At 32.7% G+C, this 25,075-nt stretch overlaps 1 protein-coding gene across 1 annotated transcript in view; it reads right to left on the bottom strand.

Annotated features, from left to right (window-relative positions):
* The window catches only part of PRL-1 (protein-tyrosine phosphatase 4A family member PRL-1), a 117,570-nt gene that overhangs the window by 54,514 nt on the left and 37,981 nt on the right, over positions 1-25,075 (bottom strand). Inside the window, exon 2 of the mRNA XM_088228869.1 lies at positions 20,352-20,432. The gene's annotated coding sequence lies outside the window, so the exon portion shown is untranslated. The remainder of the gene's footprint in view (positions 1-20,351; positions 20,433-25,075) is intronic.

Here is a 25,075-nt window from a genome sequence, read left to right as displayed (position 1 = left end):
ATCCTTTTATTAAAATCGATCGTGAATCGAGTATGTTTATCCATTGGCTATATGGTCATCACTAGCACAGGCAAAATAGTGTGAGTGACAGTTGAGAGCCAATAGTGAGAGTGAATACTTTCCACTATCTCATTGAGAAGACCTCTAGCGCGGTGGGCGAAAGTTAATCATGAATTTCAGACGTCACAGCATAGCAGATAATTAACATTCACAGACAACCGAACCATTACGGATAGATGATAGCCATCGGTTAGAGATAAACTCTAACTTGACGCACTTGCTTTACATTATCTTTCGTCAAATTTTTCTTTCTGAAATTAAATGTTTTATTTACACCTTATGTAAAAAATGAGTTTTTAAGTGTTAGATATTTAAAACACAGCTTTGAGAGCGGAAACTTCAACCTACGTGGTATTTAATGCGTTTTTTAACGCTTAGACTGACACACTTCATTTTCGAAAAACAAATATTTTTACCGTCGCAATTATTTAAATGGATAGAACGGAATCAAGTTAGGTAAGAATAGGAATCGAACTTCGGTCCTCTGATCCAAAACCGCTATCTACCACCAGACTACACAAAGCATTTTCAACAATATACATATATCACGATTAAAATAGAACCATTCATATAATTCAAGACTAAAAAAGGACACGATTCTAGGGTTATACAGTATTCACGAGATATCTTCAACAAAAGTTACTTTATATCCACAAAATAATCTAAATAATCAAGAATTATCATAAATACAGCCGTTTTGCTTCGGTGCGATGCTATGGCGGAAATAATATGGCTAACGGTAAAATAATAAAAACAGCACCGCGATGACGTATTGAGCAGATATTTACATTGAAATAACTTCGTCATGGTGACGACATTAGACATTAATTTAAGTGGATAATTTTTGTTTTACTGTTTTTTTTAAAGATTTGACTCAACCTTGCAAAATGAGCGGTAATTTATTTATTACACCTTATATGGCAAATGAGAACCTGCTCGGCGTCCGATAAAGGAAGGTATTTTACGAGCGAAAAAAATAAAGATAGTCAGGCGGAACGATAAGCCGCGGGTTAACGGTTCGCATAGGAGGCCAGGGCCGCGATTACAATGGGAAGCTAAGGACGTCATACCTTCACCATGACGGTATATCTAATTTAAGACAAATTCTCCCAAGCGATTACGAAGATACACTACCGACCTCCCCCTTCAAGTTTTGGGTAGGTACATCGATATGTAACAAGGGGAAGCGTTCGCCGCGGTACACATATCTACGTACTTTAGTGAAATACCTTCATTATGACGTCAAAGTTGAAGATAAATTACCTCAAATGATTACGAAGATACACTACCGACTTCCAAAAAGCCTTTGATAAAGTCAACCATCATATTCTAGTTTTTAAAAATGGAATCACTTGGCTTACATGGTAATCATTTGCGTTGGGTGAAATCATATTTAGAAAATAGAAGCCAGATTGTTTGCATAAATGGATTCCGACTCATAAAAGCATTTGATTAAAAAAAAATCTTAAAAATAAATTTGGCTCTCAAAGGAAATCTTATTTTTTGTACTTCTGATGTTTGGCTCTTTTGACTAATGAGCTTACCGACCACTGCGTTAGCGCATGGGACACAAAAGACAACAACAGACGACCATCCTCGATTGCAACGTCAGCCAAAACAATTTCACGATAGGGAAGAATATACTTACTGGATTTTACAGATTATTTTTTATATTACATATAAGCCTTAATGATTCCCGATATTTTTTTTTATTTTAATTGAAAACATATTATACATAATTTTATAAAATATGACATGTAGATAACAATATTTATTTACAGAGGTTTTTATATTTTAAACTATAACATTATTTACAAGAGCAAAATAGAAATTATGATACACTACACATTAAAAGGATGTGAAAAGTTACAAAAAATACAAAATAAACATAATACAAGGTATGGAAATTAAGTCAAAATGATATATACATAATACAATCTATAAAAGAAGAAAAATAAATTTAAAAAAATTAAAAGTTTAAAAATTACATGTATATACAAGCTGAACGAGTAGGAGAGTGCAAATGTTAATAAATTACAAGTATGAAAAAGTTTTTTAAATTAACAAAATATATGTACATACAGGTTAAAAAGCATGAAAAGCGTATTGAAATCACATATGCATAATACAAGATAAAAAAGTATGAAAAAGCATAAAAATGTTTTTTAAAGTATTAAAAATAACTAAAAATAACGGCGGCCTCCGTGGTGTAGTGGTCAAGACGCTTGACTCACACACGGAAGGTTCCGGGTTCGATTCCCGGTGAGAACACAAAAATTAAATGTGATTTTTCTCAAGCCTGGGTGTTCTGTGATGTAATTCACCACTGTAATTGGGCTTCCTGGCCTGTTGTGGTGCAAAAAAAAATACAAAATACAAAAATAACATATATTTACAAGCAAAAACGGAAAAATATTAAAAATTATATGTTCAAGATGAGCATTCTTTTGATCAACTAACATCATTTATTCAAAGTACTGGAAAAAATAATTCTTCAATTCGCACGTCCTGTTTCTATATTTTGAAATTGGTACTTTAAATTTTTGTGGCGATTTATTAAATTCCTTGAAACCTATTTATTCTAAAGATCTAGTACCAAACTTCGAAAACTTCACACATCCAATATAAATATTATTTTTTGATCGAGTACTGTACTGTACTGTACTGATGGATGTCTCTATTGAAAGCGGGCTTTATGTTACTGTGCATTGAGTCGAGAGTTGTATTAATGATAGTGCTAGTTATCCCGAAATAGGAAAGCATACTAAAGCGCATGATTTTTGTTATAAAATAAATATTATTGCTTAACCTTTAACCTTAACCATTCCCTCACTAAGCATCCAAAAATTACACATGACCCGAACGGGGGGACCAAACGACCCAGCACCTACTTGTATATGGCATCAGGAGAATTAAACATTGGAAGTGTTTTATGACCGTGCAATAATTTATTCATGTTTTTGCGTACACATATTTTACTAATTCGCGTATTTTATTCATTTTTGTTAGTTTGCCGAAAGCTTATGTGCATAAAGTGAAATTGCCAAAATAGGTCTACGGGGGATTCGAATCCCCCCCTTCGGTCTGGCTAGGTTAAAAACAGTTCTCTATTTCTCTATTTCCATTAGATACAACTTGTTTGAATAAAACAATATAGTTAGATATTTTGTGTTGTGTGAGTATTTTTGTTATGTTTGAACATTAAAAAAATATAAAAAAACTTTTTGAAACCATTTTTTTACAGAACAAGATGCAGTGCAGTTCTGCGAGTACTTTAAACAGGTTTACAGGTATGAGATATGGTAACAAGAGTTCTAGGTGGCCTTTAATGATCACGTTGCTAAGGTTTGTACCGAGATTCTGTTAGCGTGTATAATTACCATGAAAACGCGGATTTATTACAGAATGGATTTTATTACGGAAACAAGATACTATGGAAACAAAGAATGATATGCAAATCTAATTAAAATATACAATGAACAGCAAAGGTAACGAAGCGTAGAATAAAATATAAAAGATTGCTTGAACATATATATTATAATGTATAAATAGTAGCTAATAAAAAAATAAATTCATTTTTAAAAATAATGGTAACATTTGAAATTCCAATACTAAAAAGAGTGACAAAAATCTAATTCCTTTCCAGCCCATCCGCATTGTTTCATTTTCAATATATTTAGTGAATTTTAATTTTAGTTTCCCTTCTTGATTTCTTTTACAGTGGTAGGTGCTAGAAGTGTTGCCAACTTTACGCTGCTGTAGCAACCGAACGGCTAATGACAGTGCGCTCATGTTTTGACGCGTGTCAGTCTGTTATAATATTGTTAATAATTCTACCGAAGCATATCGTTTTACGTCACAGTTAAAAAAGTTATCGAAATGGAATTCAAACTCAACAGTTTTATTGCTCTGTATTTGGCTGGAAAATCGCAACCAGTCTTTATTAATGAACTATGACATTGACATGTGAACAAAATGTAAGTTTATCGGACCATTTCACCTTACAATGATACCGGTAGCAAAAAAAACGACATGGAGGTGGACATCCAAAAACAGCAATATCGACAGAAATGGTTGGAAAGGTGAAGGCCAGAATTCAACGTAATCCCCGACAAAGCGCAGTTTAATTGGCGAAAAATCTTAATGCGTCTGCAAGTAGCATGGGGGCGCATATTGAAAAATGAACTACAATTGAAGCCCTGCAAAATACAAAAAGTGCAAGATTTAACGCCCGCACAAAAAGCAGTTCGCCTAGCAAGAGCAAAGGTGTTAAAACACTGCACGTTGGTGGCGAGCTAGAAAATTTGGTGTTTTCTGATGAAAAAATTTATACGGTTCAGATTTAAAGACAATTTAGACCAGCGAATTGCTCTGCAAATTGTTTGGGCGACGCGGAGGTAACTGCCACAGGGAGCTCACCACTCGTTTTCACTGAACAAGGCGTAAAGGTAAATCAGCAAATCTATCGTGAAAAGATTTTAAATGATGCGTTGTTACCTTGGGCACGTAAAAAAATCAGTAGAAACTATTGGACGTTTCAACAAGACTCGGCACCATCCCATAAAGCCTGTGAAACCCAACGTTTTTTACAAGAAAAAGTTCCCAGCTTCATTTCATCACAACAGTGGCCTCCATATTCCCCGGACTTAAACCCAATGGACTTTTCCATATAATCCATTCTAGAGGTCAAAGCATCAGCTAAAAAATATGAGACGGTCGACGCCTTAAAGATTGCTCTTCGCCGAGAATGGGACAAAATACCATCAGCCCACATTCGTGCAGAGTGTGAAGCCTTCTTAGACAGACTCGATGCTTTTGTCCGCGCTAAGGTGGCTACATCGAACAATAACCATTTTTTATAAAGAAATGTTTTTACGATATACTGAAGTTTTTCAATTTAAAAAAACCAAATTAACAAAATTACAATTACAGAATTTGTAATTGGTAACACCTCGACTGCCGACCCCCGTATAATCAGTTTACATAAATAATTTTTAAGCGATATAAATGTTTTTATGTACTATAAATTTACTTTAACAGGCCGTTAATAAATTAAAGGCGGGAAAAGTGGAGCAGGTACTAAGTACATTTTTTTTCCGTGTTCAATTTTTATTTTTAGAATGCCTAGAACAAACCTATTTCAAAAAATCAAGTTGTGGTCCCGTGGCTAAAGTTGCGGACTCGCGGATCAGAGGTCCAAACCCCACTCTACTACAACTTGATTCCCGTTTTCTAATAGTGAGTTATTTAAGACACGTTAAAAAAGAGCCCAAAACTTTAAAAAAAAACTTAAATATGCATTTTGGGTAAACCATGAACGTAAATACTTTTTTTTATTTTTAAATTTATTTCAACAGAGAGGGAAAACATTTTTGAGATAGGAATATGGAAGTCTAGGCATTTACAGGGATTATGACCTGTCATTGGCTGGTTTAAGTGGCCACTTTACACACTGTGTAACATTCACCATTCTGCCCATGTTTGAACATCAACATTTCCTCAACTCTTCCGTCTGTTGACTTTTGTAACTTATTTTTATTTAAAAAAAAATAAGTCAGGTAGAATAGTGTGCAAGCATCGAATAATAAATAATTATTGTAGCTACTATTTTCAAGTTACAGTTTTGTAAAATTAGTTATCAGGGAGTGATAATATAGAGCAGGATATCAGGGGCGAATTCTCCTAATAACCTATTATTTGCAGCTTACCATATTTTTTTGACATCGAAAGTAATGTTTTATGTTCCATTACTGTTAGGAAAAAATACGTCTCAAGCCATCGTTTGTATTTCTTGCGTTAGTAAATTTACATCATATATAGTTAGAAACTTCATTTCATAGAGCGAGCCAGTGCGCCTCTATCGGCCGAAATTATTATTACTGGATTACACGAGCTTGCGCGGCCAAAGTAAAACATAAATTTTATTACATCCTTAAACCCTAAATTTTAGATTTACGTTTGAAAAAAATCACTTACGATTACTGTAGAATCTTGCAGATTTCCTAAATGCAATTTAGTATTTCAACACTTCTTCTTGTGAGAATAATAGCCCTTATGGGCTATTATTCTTTAATATAAAACTGTTTGACTTAAGACCGTGCAAGGGAGGTAGCATTATTACGCACCGGTTATATGTTAGAACGAATATATTATGCCTTAACAAGGAAGTTAGATTAGAATAATACTTGGCAAGTCCTGTTCGGTGGTTTGAAAGTGAGTTTATTGTAAAATAAATCATTTTAAAAAATGACATTTTATATCAGCGCATCAGTGTATCTTCTTTGTGGGTTTTGAAAATCAAAGATTCACTAAACAAAAATAAAATATACATGAGTTATAAAATGTTTTTTATGCAGGCGATGACAGTTTAAGAATAGGTTATTCTTCGGTACCCATTTAAACTTTAAAAATAATGTTTGAGTTATGATAAAAACGTTACTAGTGAATTAATAGTGAACTAGCAGGCAATATACATATGTAAACTGTATATAAAAGGGCGGACATATTGCCTTAAGGCAATTTCTTCTCACCTACCCAAACCATTTAATTTGAGAAAATCAGTGGTATATGAACACATTGTAGTGTAAAATTATATTTTTACTATAAAACAAAACATTAATATACATGCTATTGTATAAGAATACGTTTTAATATTAATTGAATTAACTAAGGTAATAATTGTATTTTTATAGGGTATGGTCAACAAGAATTGATATAATATTGTATATACATATTTATATTGTGATGCAGTTGTCTTCCTTAATGAACAAAATGAAAATTTAAAGAAATCCCAGTAAACCCAATATAAAATACAATTTCAACAGTAGGAAATTTATAAAGTTATAAAAAAATAAAGGATTTTAATGTGACTTTTTCCTCAGTGGGAAGAGAATATTAATTCAAGGTCCAATTAGGTACCGATTCAGAAAAGGTCAGTCAATTAGGTAAGTTAAGTTTGTAACGAGTATCTATGTAACTAAAGTGGTAGGTAGTGAGGTACTCAAGTGAATTGATTCTGTGAGATGGTTTTCAAGAGAAAATGAAAAGAGTGAGGCGGCACTTGAGACGACCACCTGTTCTAGGGCAGGTGGGGAAAGGTATTTGGATTGGAGGGGATGGAAAAGTACTCTACCTCCCCATACTGTAGAGTCCAATCGCATTGGAAAATCACGAACGTTCAAAAGATATAAAAATATGTGATCTACATTAAAAAATAAGATACTCTTTACATAAAAATAAATTAAGTGCATGTGTTTCTGTTTTACGGTTAATTCGACGAAAATTCAGAGATTTATTACTGTTAACTCAATTAGGTTTGCCTCTCGAATTCTCCGCGAATTAAGATCTTAAAATAAACAAACATTAGACAGAAGGAATCAGACATTCTGTAAATAATTTGCGTCTGATGCTTTGAGGCTTTCAGCTAATAATACCAGAGCAAATTAATAGTTTTATAATTATTTTTTGCTTTGCTTATTTGTTTCTATTTTAAAAATATTTTTTTGTACGCTTTCCAAACACAAGAGCCTGGCTCTGTTTGGGAAGTTCAACTGGAATAAGGAAGTTCGGTGGTTTAAAAATAAATAAATTGTTAATTGACATCAAACTAAGCCAAAAAAATAAGGTATCATATTAAAATCGCTTCGGTCGGCCGCGTGGTGTACACTACATAAATTAGATTAAATAGCCATACTCCCAATGAAATCATAAAGATAATAGTTTTTCTCAAATTGAGTAACACTACAGGACCGACAATATTAACTCAAAACTGTTAAAAATCTATTCAGAGTCACATTGCAGCTCCACTGTCTTTCATATTTAATCTCAGCTTTAATACAGGAATATTTCCTAGGCACTTGAAAGAATCTTTTGTTATACCAATCTTTGAAAATGGTAATAAACACTCGATCCAAAACTATCGACCCATTTCATTACCAAATAATATCTCAAAGAGAATAGAGAAAATAGTTAAACAAAGATTAAGCTATTTCTTAGAGCATAACAACTTATTTTCTAATAATCAGTTTGGATTTAGGGCAGGATTTAGCACAGAAAACGCTGAAGTTAAGATATCCGAGCAATTACAACATCTATAGATATTAGTAAGAGATGCTTAGCAGTATTCTTTGATTTAGTAAAGGCATTTAATACCATCTCTCATAAAATACTTATTAAAAGATTACGACATATGGGTATTCGGGGAATGATCCTGGATTGGTTTAGAAGTTATAAATCCAATAGATCGCAAAAAGTAAAAATTGGCGATGAACTAAGTGATGCTGCTATGTTAGGCTACGGTGTTTCTCAAGGAAGTACATTGGGACTGCTGCTGTTCTTAATATATATTAACAGACTTTGTAGGAGTGAATCTCTTGGACAAATACTATCTTTATCTGATGATAGTATTAATATAATATAATATAGTGCCCCAAATTGGACAGAAGTTTTTGACAAAGCCAACAAAAATATGATGAGGGTAAACAATTGTTTGAACGACAATTAGCTTACTCTCAATGCAGACAACACAAAGTTTATCTGTTTCAGCCCATCTTCGGCAGGAAAACCAATCCCCGGATATGAATTAAAATTGCATCATTGTATAAATAGTGTAAATTGTAAATGCATTATATTGGAAAACGTCACTAGTGTAACATATTTGGGTTTAAAAATAGATAAGTTCATGAGATGGAACCTACAACTGGAGAAATTTCTAGTATAATAAAACGTATGTTTTTTTTATACCTTTAAGAAATATACAAAGGATAAAAGAACTAAAACAATTGTATTATGGATTGGTAAATTCAATACTGACGTGTGTTCTGATTAGCTATAGCTAAAAATCAGTGATAAGAGTTAAAACCATACATCCAAGTGATTCGCTCTTCAAAGAATTTCAAGTGCTGGATATCCGTCAACCAGTGGCGGCTGAAGAGGTTAAAAATGGGGGGTCATTTTTTTACTAAATAGGTATATGTGTATTTCACAATAATTTTAATACATTTTTTTTTGTAAAAATACATAAATATATCTATGTCTAAATAGATTTTTCTAATATGTTACATAAATTTATAAAATACTTAAGGCTGTAGTCGGGAAAAACGAACGCAAAATTAGGAAATCATGCGATTTTGCCATTTTAAAACGAATGTTTTTTTTTTAGCCGGGCAATAATAAAAAAACAAAAAAACCTAAATTAGATAAAAACAATATTTTTTACAGGTATTTCTGTTAAAAAATATACTTAAAAGTTGTATGTAACTAAAATATAATTACTTTTTGACCGGCAGATTACGCCATTTCAAATTTAGACTAAACTTAGGTATCTGGGATCTCAATAAAGACTAAGTATTGAACAAAAATTTGTGGTAATAATTTGAAGATTTGACATAAAAGTGGCTGCGGCCAAATTTCTATTTTTCGTTTTTGTAAAAAAATACAAGCAATTTAAATCACATACATTTTTGTGACATTTTCCTTTATTTTATACATAAAATTACGCCTTCGGTAATATTAAAAAAAAAAAAACTCTAGTTGAATCCTTTTTTTATAGAATTGTATTCTCTTTTTTTGAAAAAAGAAGATAATTCTGGTTGTAATATTTAATTTAAAACAATATGTTATTGACTTTTTCGTGACCTCGGACCAGCCTTTTCGAAAGCAATTAGGGCTGTAATGAAGGTCAGTCTAAAAGTCAATAAGATATTGTTTTAAATTGAGTATTGCCATCAGAATTATCTTCTTTTTTCAAAAAAAGAGAATACAATTCTATAAAAAAGGCTTCAACTAAAGTTTTTTTTTTTTTTTTTTTTTTTAGTTTTACCGAAGGCATAATTTTAAGTATAAATAAAGGAAAATGTCACAAAAACGTATGTGATTTTAAATGCTTGTACAGAAATACCTGTAAAACATATTGTTTTTATCTAATTTATGTTTTTTTGTTTTTTATTATTGCCCGATTAAAAAAAAATCGTTTTAAATGGCAAAATCGTATGATTTCTTAATTTTGCGTTCGTTTTTCCCGACTACAGCCTTAACAGAGCGAGTGCATTTTATTTTGACTCATAAAGTTTCTTAAGAAGGTCTTAATTCGCTTTAGCGTCAAAAAATATCTTTCACTCTCAACTGCCACCATCGTAATTCCACAAATAAAAATTACTAGTACATTTAACCTTTAAAACACAAACAAATTACTAAAAATGTACAGGATATAAATTTTACGAGTCAATATGAGTTTAGTGCATACGAAACAGGACCCTAACAAACACTAGGTAATTGGAGATGTGCAAGAAACAATATTCATTTACAAAACTCATTTCAATCTTGTAAAAAGGGACGATAAAATATAAACTTATGATAAACCTTTCTATTAAGAATTCGTCCTTTTTAAGTGTAAGAATGTAAAATACATAGGAATTCCTTTATCATCGTATCTCTTCCAGTCTAGACCAATGCCGATGTTTCATATTGTTATCTTTACTAGAACAATGCCCGCGATCGAATTAATTTTGGGCGAAATGTTCCGATGTTCATGTACACACGGGACGTTTCATCTCTTTCTTTCTCATGAGAAAATCTAGATATAAGACATTAACTTTGGGAAAGTTACAGAAATGACCCGCGTATTCGACGTAACATGAATTTTTGACGGCGCACAATAATATTCTAGATAACATCTATAAAAACGTTTAATAGATCCTTATATATATTTTAATGAATGTTTTATTAAATTATAAAATCTAAATGCATCATATTATATACTTTCTTTATCATGTATTTTAAGTTAATTATTTTAATTGGTGGCAAATTTTGGGGGGTCATTGACCCAGTGGACATAAGGGAAAGCCGCCACTGCCGTCAACAGTATAATATATTGAGGTCAGTAGCGGTCACGCATCTCAACAGGGAAAAATACGCAACGGTTTGCCAAAGTCATAATACTTAGACACTTTAATAAGGATCTGATTCTTCAGAGAGGAGTTAATACTTTTTTGGCTCAAAGGCAGCAATACCATATAGGTCCAAGGATAAAATATCTTATCCCAGATTCATGGAAGTGTGGTGGTATTGCCAGGCTGAGGGAGGTGTTGGCTGCATTTTTAATCTGTACTGGTCAGGAAGAGTCAGATAAATTATTGTCCGATGTAGAAGGACGTTAGTTGATTTCTAGTTTTACTGGTATTTTTATTACTTGCTTTTAAATGTGGAAGTGCGACACACATAAACATATTCTTATGTGTGCTCTATAATAATACTGTATATACGTGTATCTCATTTATAAATTATTTTATTATGTCTTTATTTTAAGTTTGAAAAAACTATAAGTTAAGACATAACATTATCGATAAAAATGTCTTAGTTAGGTAAATAACTTTTAAAATATACTATTTACTGCCTTAGAACGGGGAAGCTATCCCAAGTTAGGCAGTTTAGAGGACTCACCAGTAAAAACAAAAAATACGTATTAATAATTTTACTACTCAATTAACCTATTGTATAAATTGCCGTAATAAATATGTACCAATGAAATTTAAAAAACCAGGTACCTTTCTAAATAACCAAAAATATAATATTGTATTTTACCACAACGTTTACAATGCTAGAAATACATAACCTTTGTAACAAATACATCCCTATTAGTAAAGTAACCGTAAACATAAAGTCCTCGCAGAGATGAGATTATGAAATAGATAAGTTTCCTTAATCGAGGAACAATGTCAATAGAATTAGAAATTGACCGTAAATGTGTCGGTTTCTAGGTCAACGTGAGACGGAGTTCCCGAGCTCAACACAAACCGTCCATGTTGGCCGCCCTAGTGGAGGAGGGTGGGTAACGTTCCCGTGGGTAGCTACTAGCTGCCTCCCCGCTATGGGCGAGTAGGGCGGATCGATTTGGCGGGAAATGGGTCGCCCGCCGCCGCCCACCGTCCTACATTCTTCTCTCACAACAGCGCGAGTTACTACCGCGTGCGAGGCGCAAGGTAGCTCTGTGTTACCAGAGGGCTCCTGGAATACACATTTTGTTTAGGGAAATTTATATACCTACAAGTAGTGTAAACAGACAGTTGTCTTTATTTGTCATGTACACAAAAACATTATGTACCTCAGAGGATAAAACACGGGAGTCCACTTTTTGCCGTTTTAAGTTTAAGTTAAAAATGCAGAAATTATCGCAAAAAGTTACGTAATAAATACGCGAATAAAATACAGAAGTCTACTTTCGTCACAAAAACGCTTTTGTAAGTCGAAATAAAAATTTAAATTCCACATTGTTTTAATGCAAAAAACAGTATCAAGGAACTGCAAACTATTTCGATTTACCTCACCCGTGCGAAAGAATTCCCGAAAATATTCTTTTACTTGACAAAGATATACCTCCTTATGCTCCCAACGAAATTAGAATCTTTACGGATGGTAGCCTGCTCGACGGAAAAGTGGGAGCGGCATTCGTTCCTTTTGAGAGTGATTAAGAATTACCAGGCAGAACATTTAAATTAGATAATTTCTGCTCAGTTTTCCAGGCTGAACTACTCGCAATACGAGAAGCTCTCGAATGGTTATTAAAGAAACCACCAGAGAGATGGGTTATTGCAAAAATATTATCAGATTGTCGTTCGGGCGTTCAAGCTATAACAGATACTCGGTCGGTAAATCCATTCATTGTAGATATTCAGAGTAAAATTAAGCATCTAAAAATAAGAGGGATGAACATTCAAATATGCTGGATAAGAGGACATGCTGGTATCGTGGGAAATGAGAGAGCGGATGAACGAGCAAGATCCGCAACTTGTAAAAGAACGGCACCTTTCTTCTCAGAATTTCCCCTTAGCTTTGCCAAACGCTGTATAAAACAAAATACGCAGCAGCGTTGGGAAGATCATTACCGCGCTTCTTCTGCAGGTAAAATCACTAAAATGTTTTTCCCAACGCTGGCTGATGCAGCAAACTTCCGTCATCATCACCAAAGTACTTTCGAAACGACCCAAATTTTTACCGGACACGGAGCTATGAGAAGTTATCTATATAAGTTTAAATTAAGGAAAGATGACTATTGTCCATGCGATGATATTTCTTCACAGAGTATAGAACATCTGTTATTTCAGTGCCCATTTTTCAGTTTGCAACGCCATAATCTTGAAGCAGAATGCAGGAAAGATGGAATATCCTTAACAGATATCCACACTGTAGTAAAAAGTAGTTATCATGCGCCATTGTTCTTGAACTTTGCAACAATGGTGATTGGACTCATAAAGGTAATAAACCAAAATCAGTGATCGAACATCCCATTTCCAAGACAAACAAAAACTTTTTTTTCCGAGTACCTTAGCCTTGTACATGACACGTAAGGCTACTAAATACAGGGGTCCAAATATATATAAAAAAAAAAAATAAAAAAAAATGCAAAAAACATCAGTTGTCCCAGATACGCTATTTTAATGTGTACTATTACTATCAAAACAATAATTATTTTACATTTAAAGTTCTTCATAGATTAATCTTATATAATTTGGTTTAAAAGTTATGATGTTTTGAAAATCTCACAATCACATCTTGTTTCCTGAACATTCCGAAAAAAAATAGGATTTTTAGCTACTACCCTAACTAACTAACTAACCATCACGCCATTTCCCCAGAGGGGTAGGCAGAGAGGATAGAACGCCACACCACTCTGTCCTGGCACACTTCCTTTGCTTCCTTCACATTCATACATCTTCTCATGCACGCACGTCGATTATTCCGACTTTTCACATGACCACTTTCAAGAATTTGTTGTACTTGATCATGCCATGTCTTTCTCGGCCTTCCTCGACTTCTACAACCAGACACAATCGCATCATAAATCTTTTTAGCCGTTCTTTCATCATTCATTCGCTCCACATGACCGAACCATCGCAAAAGACCTTTCTTAAGCTACTACCCACTACTACATAATCGTAATGAATTGTAAAAAAATATGTTAAAGCTTAAATCGACATAAGAAGTTTTTAATAAAACATAGCACGTGTTTTACACAGAAGAAGTTCGAAGGTTCATGCAACACTTAATTCAATGTACCTACATATATATTATAATATCAAGAAGACAAAAATATAAGTTTTTCAATTTCTACAATATTGTTTTAGGATTGCCCAAAAAAAATGAAACAAATAATACCTAGCCTATTTTTCCCCAACCCTTGCTGAAATAGCCCCCCCGTGGTTATTAAAAATGAATTATTATATTTTCGTTATTTTCCGATAAAACTGACACAGAAGGTCGAAAGGTTTATGGCGTAAAAATAGGGTCGAATAGGTCTTCAGGTAATATGTACAGAATGTATGTCAATATCGTCCAATTTCAGTTTATGGATAAATTTAAACAGACTCAACAATGTTTGATTATGTCCAAATGCTTGCAGACTGGCTGGATTTCCTCCCTAGGGAGTTGTTCATATTTAAATTTATTTCAACAGAGAGGTAAAAACTTTTTTTGAGAAGGGAATATGGAAGTCTAGGCTGAGGGCTTATGACCTGTCATTGGCTGGTTTAAGTGGCCACTTTACACACTGTGTAACATTCACCATTCTGCCCATGTTTGAATGTTACACAGTGTGTAAAGTGGCCACTTAAACCAGCCAATGACAGGTCATAAGCCCTGTTAATGCCTAGACTTCCATATTCCCTTCTCAAAAAAAAAAAAAAATTCCCTCTCTGTGGAAAAAAAATTAAATATGAACAACTCCCTAGGGAGGAAATCCAGCCAGTCTGCAAGCATTTGGACATAATCAAACATTTTTGAATTACTACCTGGTAAAAGTGGAAAAATTGTTTTTAGGCGTTGCCTAGTAGGTGATTTGATTCAGCCGGATGAATCTCACCCACGTGATAAAGGTTTCAGCTCTTTTAATTCACAAAAAGTCAACAGATGGAAGAGTTGAGGAAATGTGGATGTTCAAACATGGGCAGAATGGTGAATGTTACACAGTGTGTAAAGCGGCCACTTAAACCAGTCAATGACAGGTCATAAGCCCTGTAAATGCCTAGACTTCCATATTCCCTTCTCAATTATTTTTTTTCCCTCTCTGTTGAAATAAATTTGAACAGACTCGTTTACCAATTATATATACAATTATGTTTTGCAGCATATTTTATAAGGTAATCGGGAAATCTGAGAAGAACATCTACATTATAATGACAAAAAATCGGATAAATCGTCTAATTCCGAGAAAATAAATGCAATGCCAATGCGAAGTGGCTGTTATAAACGATTGAGCAGGTTTACGGATAGTAATTAGATTTTCGGATTAACGGTACCGGATTAATGAGAAGATGGATATTTAGAGAATACAATCATCATTTTAATCGGCGCCAATTTATAATACAGATTTCATGAACATACGGATGATGCGTTTAGTTATACATTTTTAGCATGAGGGTTATTAAAATATAACGTATTAGGTTGTTATCTTCCCTTTTATACTTTGACGATAACGGCACATTTAAAACGAATTTAAAAAAATTATAATGAAATAACTAGTTTCGGGAGTGAATTCCTTCCATCAACTGCCGTTACATAACTTGATAATGGGAGTTCTCTCTCGAAATCATAGTAGCGGAGACCGGGGTTAGTTGACACGCGGGTTTTGTAGACAAGAAGTAAATAATTCACTCCGTCGTCGCACCAGAGTGATCGCAGTCAGTATACGAGTGCCCGCGTAGACGACGAGTCAGTACCTATCCGTTGTAATTAGTAGAACGTTGCGTTTTCGGATTTATCCATGATTTTTCATATTTTGACGAAGTAAGTATACCTATGTCATAAATATTTTGTATGACGTTTGTGATTCAATAATGTTAATAGTATATATTATACATATTATTATAGGAGTATTATTAATTTATTTGCGATTCTATGAAATATTTCAGTTAGTTGTGTTTGTTGTAAATAGTGTTGTCTTAAATATAAAAATGGCGATTGGGGTTAGTCGACACACCAAGTAGTATGGGTTTTTTTTGACACAGTGTGTCTGCTTACTTTATATCTTAAATACAACAAATTTTTATTTACATAATATATATGAATGACAACATAACAAAAACTAGAGGACATATATTATAATAGAAACACCGAGAGGCAAAACTCAATTTAAGACAACAAAAAATAAATATATCTATATCCATTAAATTAAGTTATTTTATTCCTTTCAATAAAAACAATTCCCACTATTTCATTGCCCGTGCATACTAACCCCACGATATGTGTCAAATAGCCTCGGGAGCAGGGTCAGTTGACATTTTATAGCATATTTAAACCCGATGAAAAATTCACATTTTGACATATCTCAGCTCAGTTCCATAAAACGATAACGAAACGAATTGTAGTTTTGAGTTACATTATTCCTCATATAAAAAAAGCGCTCCTTTTTAATTCTATACAGGTGTAACATTTAAAAATATTGCTTTTCACTTGTTCGAAAGATCTGTTTATATAGAAATAAATAATCTTAATAATCTCTCAGCTCCATAACTAATTGAGACGTTTTAATAATTATATATACATTTAACATAAACACACTTTACTTAAAAGTGACAAACAATCATTTGTTACAAATTAATTTAGATGACTCATAACTTTAGTCAGCCATTTCGCAATTAAGCCATCAAGTGTGTCAACTAGCCCCGGTCTCCCCTAATGTTACTTATAAATAATAAAAGTAATAGATACAATTTTTTTTATCGTTTATTTTATGATAATGTATCAAGTGCTATAAATTTAATGGCGATTCAATCTAGAAAATAACAATTTTTTGCTATTTTTCACATGCCTTAACAGATTTTTATATTGAGGAAAAAGTTATAATAAATAATTCTGTTATTTGAATCATTGAAGAAAAGTAGTGGATTGACGCGGAGTTTTACCAAGGTAGGATCCTGCGGATCCCCTTAAGGAACAATATCTCTATATGTGAATGTTACACATTGTGTAAATTGTAAAGCATCACCTGTACCAGCCAACGATAGATTATAAGCACCGAAAACACGTGGATTTTTATATCCACTGCTCAAAGTATTTCCGTCTCTGTTGAATAATATATAAAATATATATTTAAAAACTTTTCTAAAACCTTGAAAATAATACAAATTAACGGTTACCAGTGTTACCACCTGATACGAAGCTCAATTTTAAATTAAGAAGTTTGCATGATATGTCAAATGGTCAACAGTCACAACGTTTATTTCCGATGACAAATGATGTATTATTAGTTGCAGAAATACCCCCGCATTGTATCGATTGTATCTATAAATACTGGTGAAGGCTATGTTACATATTTATATTTAAGTATCAGCGTAACGTGCCACCTTTCGTCGCGCAATAAGTGCGATTCGGTAAAACATGGGGATGCGATACACCCGCTTAGTAATTATTTTTTATTTTACATGATACTTTTTATTTCTTTTCTTTGTGAACAACTCACTGGGCACAACCCGAGTCGGGCCATTAATTTACATTATGCTAGTAGTCGGTATCTAAATAATAAATACAATTACCTACACACACAAATCGGGGCGAGAAACGAGCCACTGTTTCGAGCTATTAGGCTCTTCTACGCCGGCAAGATCTGCACTGATACATATATACCCACTTAGAACATTGATGATAAATCCACCTGTGCCTCGATTATGAACGCTATCTTCATATGTATATATCGAGACGGTATACTTACATTCTGTACTATCTGTATCTTATCTCGGTATGTTCTACCTACTTGTCATATCGAAATCATATGATCGAAACAAGCCAATGGAATGACCGCAAACAATTACTCCGCGTTCCTTACGTCATAAACATTTAAAATAGTTCTCATTTATATTTTAATAGGCTTCTGTAATAAAAGGTGCTCACTTCAAAGCGATTATAAACTCCAATACATCCCAATTCAAGAAAAAAATGCTCGCTTGAACATGAATTTTGCATGACTTTTGGAAATCACCTAGGGGGTACGTTTAACAATCGTCTGTATGTATCTACGGATCGACAACAAAGCCGGCTCCTATAACGTCTCGATACATACACTCGAAAAGATAGTGAAACAGATATATAATAACTAAAAAAAAATTATAGTAGTAACTTTCTGACGCATATAATCTGTGTCTGACGCCTAGATACTCTTATTTGTTAATATGAGAGAACCTAGCGACATTATTTTCACATCTAGGCGTTCGTAAGTGACAGTTATGTCGGAATTTAGTTCGACTTCAAAACTTGCTTAATTCTCTCTTATATTTTTAATAGCCTTTTAAGAAAAAAAGTGGCAATCTGAAAACGATCAAATAATTTAATAAATCATAATTAAAGGAAAAATTGCTCGGTGGAACAAAATTTTTAGACAAACGTATCGAGGGGTTCTAGACCTACATCAAAACTTACATCAAAACTTAATTGTGGGGGTATCGGTACTATACCTTTGTAGTCAGTCGGGAGACTTTTATCTTCAACTATGACGTCATACTGCAGCTATGTAATTTTAGAGCATAGATATGTGTACCGTGACGTACGCTTCTACTTGATTCATATCGATGTACCTACCCAAAACTTGAAGGTGGGGGGTCAGTAGTATACCTTTTTGATCGCTAGAGGGAATTTATCTTCAACTATACCGTCAAGGTGAAGGTAAGACGTCTTTATCTTCCCATCATAATCGAGTCCCTGATTTAAGAAGTATAAAAACTAAAAAATATATTCAGAAATAATTCAATCAGATGAATCTTATCAGCATCAATACAATGAAAGCATCCACCCCTTTCCCGAAACTTTTCATAAAGACTTGAGTCTTTCTTCAGTTTCGCATATCAATATCATTTTTTTTTTAAAACTAATTAAGCGAAAATTTAATATTTCTTTACAATCAAACCGCGAAAATAACAAAACAAATAAACTTTTAAAACATTCATTGTACCCCTCACTGCAGTATTGTCAGTTTGTGATCAATCAAATATACATGGTCAGCACAATCACCTTTTTCTAATTTCCCAGTATGACAGTGGAGGAATACAGTGTTAGTTCCAAATTGAGACCGCGGCCGCACGCTCCAGATCCCGCATCGGAAAGGAAGAAGAACGTAGTAATACAAACAAATCAATCAAACGACACGAAACCCAAATACATATAGGAAACATTGGAATAATTTGCCCTATACAACATGCACTCAATCAACAGAAGAAAAACAATACGCATCTATAACAAATCACAGAGGAACATCAAATTATCAAGACACTACCGGCAAAATCTTAACACAGATCCTAACATGATCCCTATCGAACTCAGGCGAAATTACTTTTCGTCATAGTACTGAATTCCTCGCAAAAAACATTTTTCTAATACCAACAGTAGAAACAATCCTATGCAAAGACCTTAATCGTCCTAACAATCTCACAGACCTTAAAGCAGACAAAACGGGTCCTAGAGCATGGTCGGCGCGTGGTTCTCTCGAGTTAGTCTACTATTTAGATTTGTAATTTACCATTTCCCTTCTATGGGACAAGAACAACACAGACGGACAAGAGTTCAGTTCAGACAACCGATGCTAGTACCCAAGTATGCATCCTTTCATCTTAAACTGATTTAGTACTCATGGTAGGCCTTATTCAGCATCAATAAAGGGTTCAGCTCTTTAACTTCACAAACATCAACAGATGGAAAAATTGAAGGATGAAAAAGACAAATGCACACCGGACTGATTGCGCCTTACTAAAAACCAGTTTTTCATCCGTTACATTTGCTTGCTTGTGCCCGCGACCCAGGGGGTAACATTGATATGTATAATATATTAGATTGGGTTTTAACTGACATTTCTTGGTGGAGCTGCATTTAATGACCATAGAACGTCAATGATATAGTGGGCGTAAATTTTAAATGCTTTCAAGGACAAGTGTAAATTATTTAAGAGAGAGAAGTAATTTATGATTTTTTAAATTTTAAATGTTGATCAATTACAGTATAAATTAAATTAAGAGGAAAATGCAGACGAGGAGAAAGACGTATCTCCTGGCTAAAAAACTAAGTGGAATTTTATTCATAATAATGAGGTATTTTGTCCGCTCTGCGGAGTAGAAATTAGCGCGTTTGCTTATTCAGAAGTCTCGAATTCGATTACCGGCAAGGTTGATATGAAATAATTATTCAGAAGGGTGTTTTTATGCTGAAATATTTTATAGTCTCTGGATTGGTACTCTGGAAGCGTGAACAATAATGAATGATTGACATTTGGTGGACAAATGCAGTGCCTAATACTCCATTTAGAGATGACGACATACCTGTGGCCGATTACCCTCCGCGCATGTGCTCTGGTCAGTCGAGCTTTGTTGCAATCGTTCAGATCGAGTGATCCCGATACGCTGGAAAAAGAAGAATAACAATAAATTAAGTATCCAACAATATTTTAACTGCTCGTATTTCCTATAAATTGAATCTAGGTAGAACAAATACTGGATTTTAAATATAACCCTCGAGGCGTTTGATCGAGATGGATTGGAGTAAACCAGTCAATAAAAGATTATTGGACCTCTACATTACTGAAGTTAAATGATTGTTTCTAAATCTTGGGTAAAATGATATGTATATTTAAAAAAAAAAAATTCAACCAAATATGTGAGTTTTGTATAATTTTGAAATTTTGCCGTATATGCTAATAAAAAATAAAAAAATCATTTTATGTAATATATACTTTTGTAATAAATCATTATCACTTCCTTTCCGCACCAAATGGTGCATAGGGCGCTGCATTGGTGCACCAATCGCAGCGTATCTTGATAAAAAAATGTTACATGAAGGTATGATGATCAGTCTTACGCTTCAGGTAAAAACATCCCTGTAGAATCTACAGTGTAGATGAAACGAAGGCGGAATGTTGAATTAAAAGGTGTATTGATCACCATCAGCCAATTACAAGTACAAACCTTCACCTTCAAAAACCATATTATTTTCTATTAATAATAAATCTCCTTCTCTATTCGAACGTTTATTTATTTATATACAACCCAAAAAATAATGACAAAATTTGATTGTACTAGAAGTAGGCTCAATATATATATGAGCAAAAGCCAGTTCTAACGAACTGATTCGCTGCGTTTTGCATGTTTATCGAATATGTTTACCATAAATAAGACTATTATTAAAGAAAGCGAAAAACAGTTATAGCAACAAAAAAATAAAAAATTACGTAAACATAATTTTTTTAATTGACAACTGATTCAATGGAATCATAAAATATTTAGATTACTATCGGAAAGATATGTTTATTGCGACACAATTCACTTGACGTAAAATAATTTGTGAAAACCGGATTGAATAGCATTATTAGAAAAAATAGCGAAAATATTCTCTCACTCCCCGTGTTTAAAAATACACTCAAAACTAATTCTTAAACTTTTTATAAGTAAATTTAGTTGACAAAGAACATATTTTGAGACGAAATTGTAGTTTAGGAGTAGACCTGACGTAAATTGAAAAATTGAATATATTAGTGTCTTCAATCCATGGCTTATTTCCAAGAAAAATCACATTCGCTTTGTGACATCAACATTCTGGCAAAACTTTGAATTTTGATAAAAATACAACATCTGAAGTCCGACAAAGTTACAAAAGGTGCTTTTGTTTTTTAATTATTTTCTTCACGAACAAGGTTAAAACAAAATTAAGCTTACAATAATACATAAGACCACCTAAAAATAACTCTTACCAAAATAATGAAATATAATTTTAAAATGCGTCCACAGAGCATTTTTTTTTTAAATCAGAAATAATTAGTTTGCGTGGTCGTGTCCTGAATAATTACTATAAACGTCGAAGTGATAAAAAATACTTGGCTTGCAAAGCTTCGCTCCACGGTCAGAATAAAAATGATTATTTATTATTACCAACTCAAGGGTGGGAAAAAAAAGATTTGCGGTGTAATCTTAAATATTACGCGCGGGAATGTAAATATAAACTGATCCGCTGTTGGTCAGTTTCATTATAAAGCCATTTAAAAGTGAGTATAGATGATTTTGGTATGCAACTTTAACTATGGTAAATTATATTTTTTCTCTGTAAAATCAGATTGAAAAATAATGTTTCTATTTTCGATTATAGAGGCGTTTATAGAATTTAACGGCTAAATTATATTATGAGCCCGATTTAACAAAGAGATCGAGATTTAAAAAAAATTTAAGGTCGAATAAGAATAACTTTCAAATCCCTTTTCGAACAATGTATTTTATGGTAATTGTAAATGTATAAATAAAATATTACTATAAAATGAATCAACAACTTACAACAGGGGTGGAGAATACCTTAAAGGAAATATGTAAGTCTAGGCATTTACAGGGCTTATGACCTGTCAATGGCTGGTTTAAGTGGCCACTTTACACACTGTGTAACATTCACCATTTTGCCTATTTTTGAACATCCGTGTTTCTTCCATTTGTTGATTTTAGTGAAGTTAAAGAGCTGAAACCTTTATTATTGTGAAGGGATTCATCTGACGGAATTATTTCACATACTAGGCAACGCCTGAAAACAAAATTAATATTTGAAGCACTAACTTTGTGATTTTCCATGTAATATTTACGTATCTGATTTGTGTAAAATCATTAAATAAAATTTATAATGCGGACCGGTTTCAGAACATGACTGTTCCGTTGTCGAGGCTTAATTATTAGATTGTTATTTGGTAAGATATAAAATGTTTACTACTAGTTCATTTTTAAGCCTCGACAAAGGAAAAGTTATGTTCTGAAACCGGTCGGCATATTAAAATTATTTAAGTGATTTTACACAAACTAAATAAGTAGAAATATTATTAAAAATATTCAGCACCCTTGAGGTGATTTTCACAAAAATGGCGCTTTATAAATTATCCAACTAAAACAATAATAATAATAAGCTAGTAACATATTTTTTTTCATGTACATTACTAAAAATAAATTTTGAAAATTAGAAAAGCAATGAGTAAAGGTATAATCATGTTTTTGTTGTAAATAAAAAAATATATATTTCACGGTCTGTTATTGTTTTTACCCCTTTAATACAATAAATAAAATATATTTACCGAAGGAGTGTTCGACCATCAAATAACAAAATAAAAATTATATAAACCATACAAGTAAAGAGGAAAACATTTATTTTTGAATGAGATGACGTAGGTAATTGATAAATGTAATAGGGTATCAATCTGTAGAAAATCTTCAACAAAGTGTGGGTGTTGTTATTGAAGTACGATAAATACGCAAGGGGGAAAGTAAAATAATACTTTCATCCCCAGTTGGTTTCAATAACAATCCTTAGCCGAGGTACATACGAGATAGCGATGACGCACTAAATAGGTGTTTACTTAGAAATTTATTTTGATCGACGACTCAATAAAATGTGATGGTGCATATCTTTCCAGAGCCTGTATTACAATGAAAAGTTAACCGTTATCTTCAATTGTATATACGAAGTAAAATAATGTTATCTGTATGAAAAATATAATATGCATATATTTTATTTCTAAACATGTTCAATTACAGATTACGGACGAAGATACTTCAAATTTTCATACAAATTTCGTACGTAAATTTCGATTTTACTTTATAGATGGTCGAAGATATCTCTGTTAACAAAATGTTATTATATATTTATATATAATCACTTACCGACTTTTCTATGTCTAACGGTTTTAATATTTTTATTTCCGGTTAAAAGTAATTATAATAATAAACGGAGAAGAATTCTTTACGTAAATATTATATCCACAAATCAGGAGGTAATCTTCAAAAACGGTCACGTCCACTTTCGTTGAATTTGAGTAGAAGTGACTTTTAGGCTCTGAAGATTCTATATTGAAGCGGAACAGTAAAGGACTTGAGCAAATTTTAATTAAGCAATTTTAAAACATTAAATTTATGCGCAAATAAAAGTGATATTGGTAGGTACATTTGTAAAGCTATTCTCGAAAATTAATGTAAAAAAATATTCTGAAAAAAAAAATATTTTTGGACATGACCATTTTTGAAAATTTTCGAACCTGCTTTTTATACAAATAACATTATAAGAAAAAAAAAGTTGCCTAGTAATAAAGATAAAAATATTTTATAAAATAATCCAAGTGTTTACCAATCAAAATACAATTATTATCCTTCAGTTTACGTTGAAAGAACATCAAGAAATTGAGATATGATCGTGTTAAAGAACTCACGAGGTGTCTTCACAATAATAATTTATCCGAATTCGCAAATCACTTAATCAATTTATATAAATATACAGGCGTTAGAATCTTACATACAAATAATAAAGGGTTAAAAGTAAATAATATGGAAATATTTCACATTAGGAAACCTTTTAAAAAATTGTTCCTTTGATCAACAACTAAACAATCGTTTAACATAGTCCATTATACGATGATTCATTTTAATGGTCACCCTATACTTATTAAACTCACGCCTCTCACTTTATCCCCTCATTCATTCATTTTGTGAAAATTCGTAAATTCAGAACATTTTTATAAATAATTCTACTGATTCAACATTGTTGATTTTTAGTATATGTGTAAGGATTTTATATATCTATAAAATGTAATTTTTATTTCATTTAAAATCGTAATAGTTTGATTTTTAACATTTAACCTTCTCCTGAACAATTTACATTTTGTAGATATTTCGCTTTGTTAAAACGGTCCTCAATTACAGGTTAACGACGAAAATTTTCATAAAAATATGTGCATTTTTGTACATCAAATTCGGTTTGACTTAATATACAATTGAAGATAACCCTTTTAACTTCCTATTGTAATCGGGGCCCAGGAGTAGACTGAATGAAAAGTTGTTTACTACGCAGTAGCTACTCTAGTGATTTGGATCAAGTTTGTTTCTTGCTATAGGTAAGTTTAAATATATATTATCTGTTTATCAGTTACGTAAGGACCCTACAAGTTATGCATATAAATTAAGTGTTAGTACAAAACATAACAATAAAATTATTGTGAAACTGTTCCCCTCCCCGCACCCAGTGATGCATGGGA

Source organism: Micrasema longulum, unplaced genomic scaffold (genome assembly GCF_059751315.1).
Source record: "Micrasema longulum isolate JH-2025_06_02 unplaced genomic scaffold, ASM5975131v1 h1tg000611l, whole genome shotgun sequence".
Lineage (NCBI taxonomy): Eukaryota > Metazoa > Arthropoda > Insecta > Trichoptera > Brachycentridae > Micrasema > Micrasema longulum.
The sequence above is the reverse complement of the archived record's forward strand: the minus strand, read 5'-3'. Positions and strand labels throughout refer to the sequence as shown.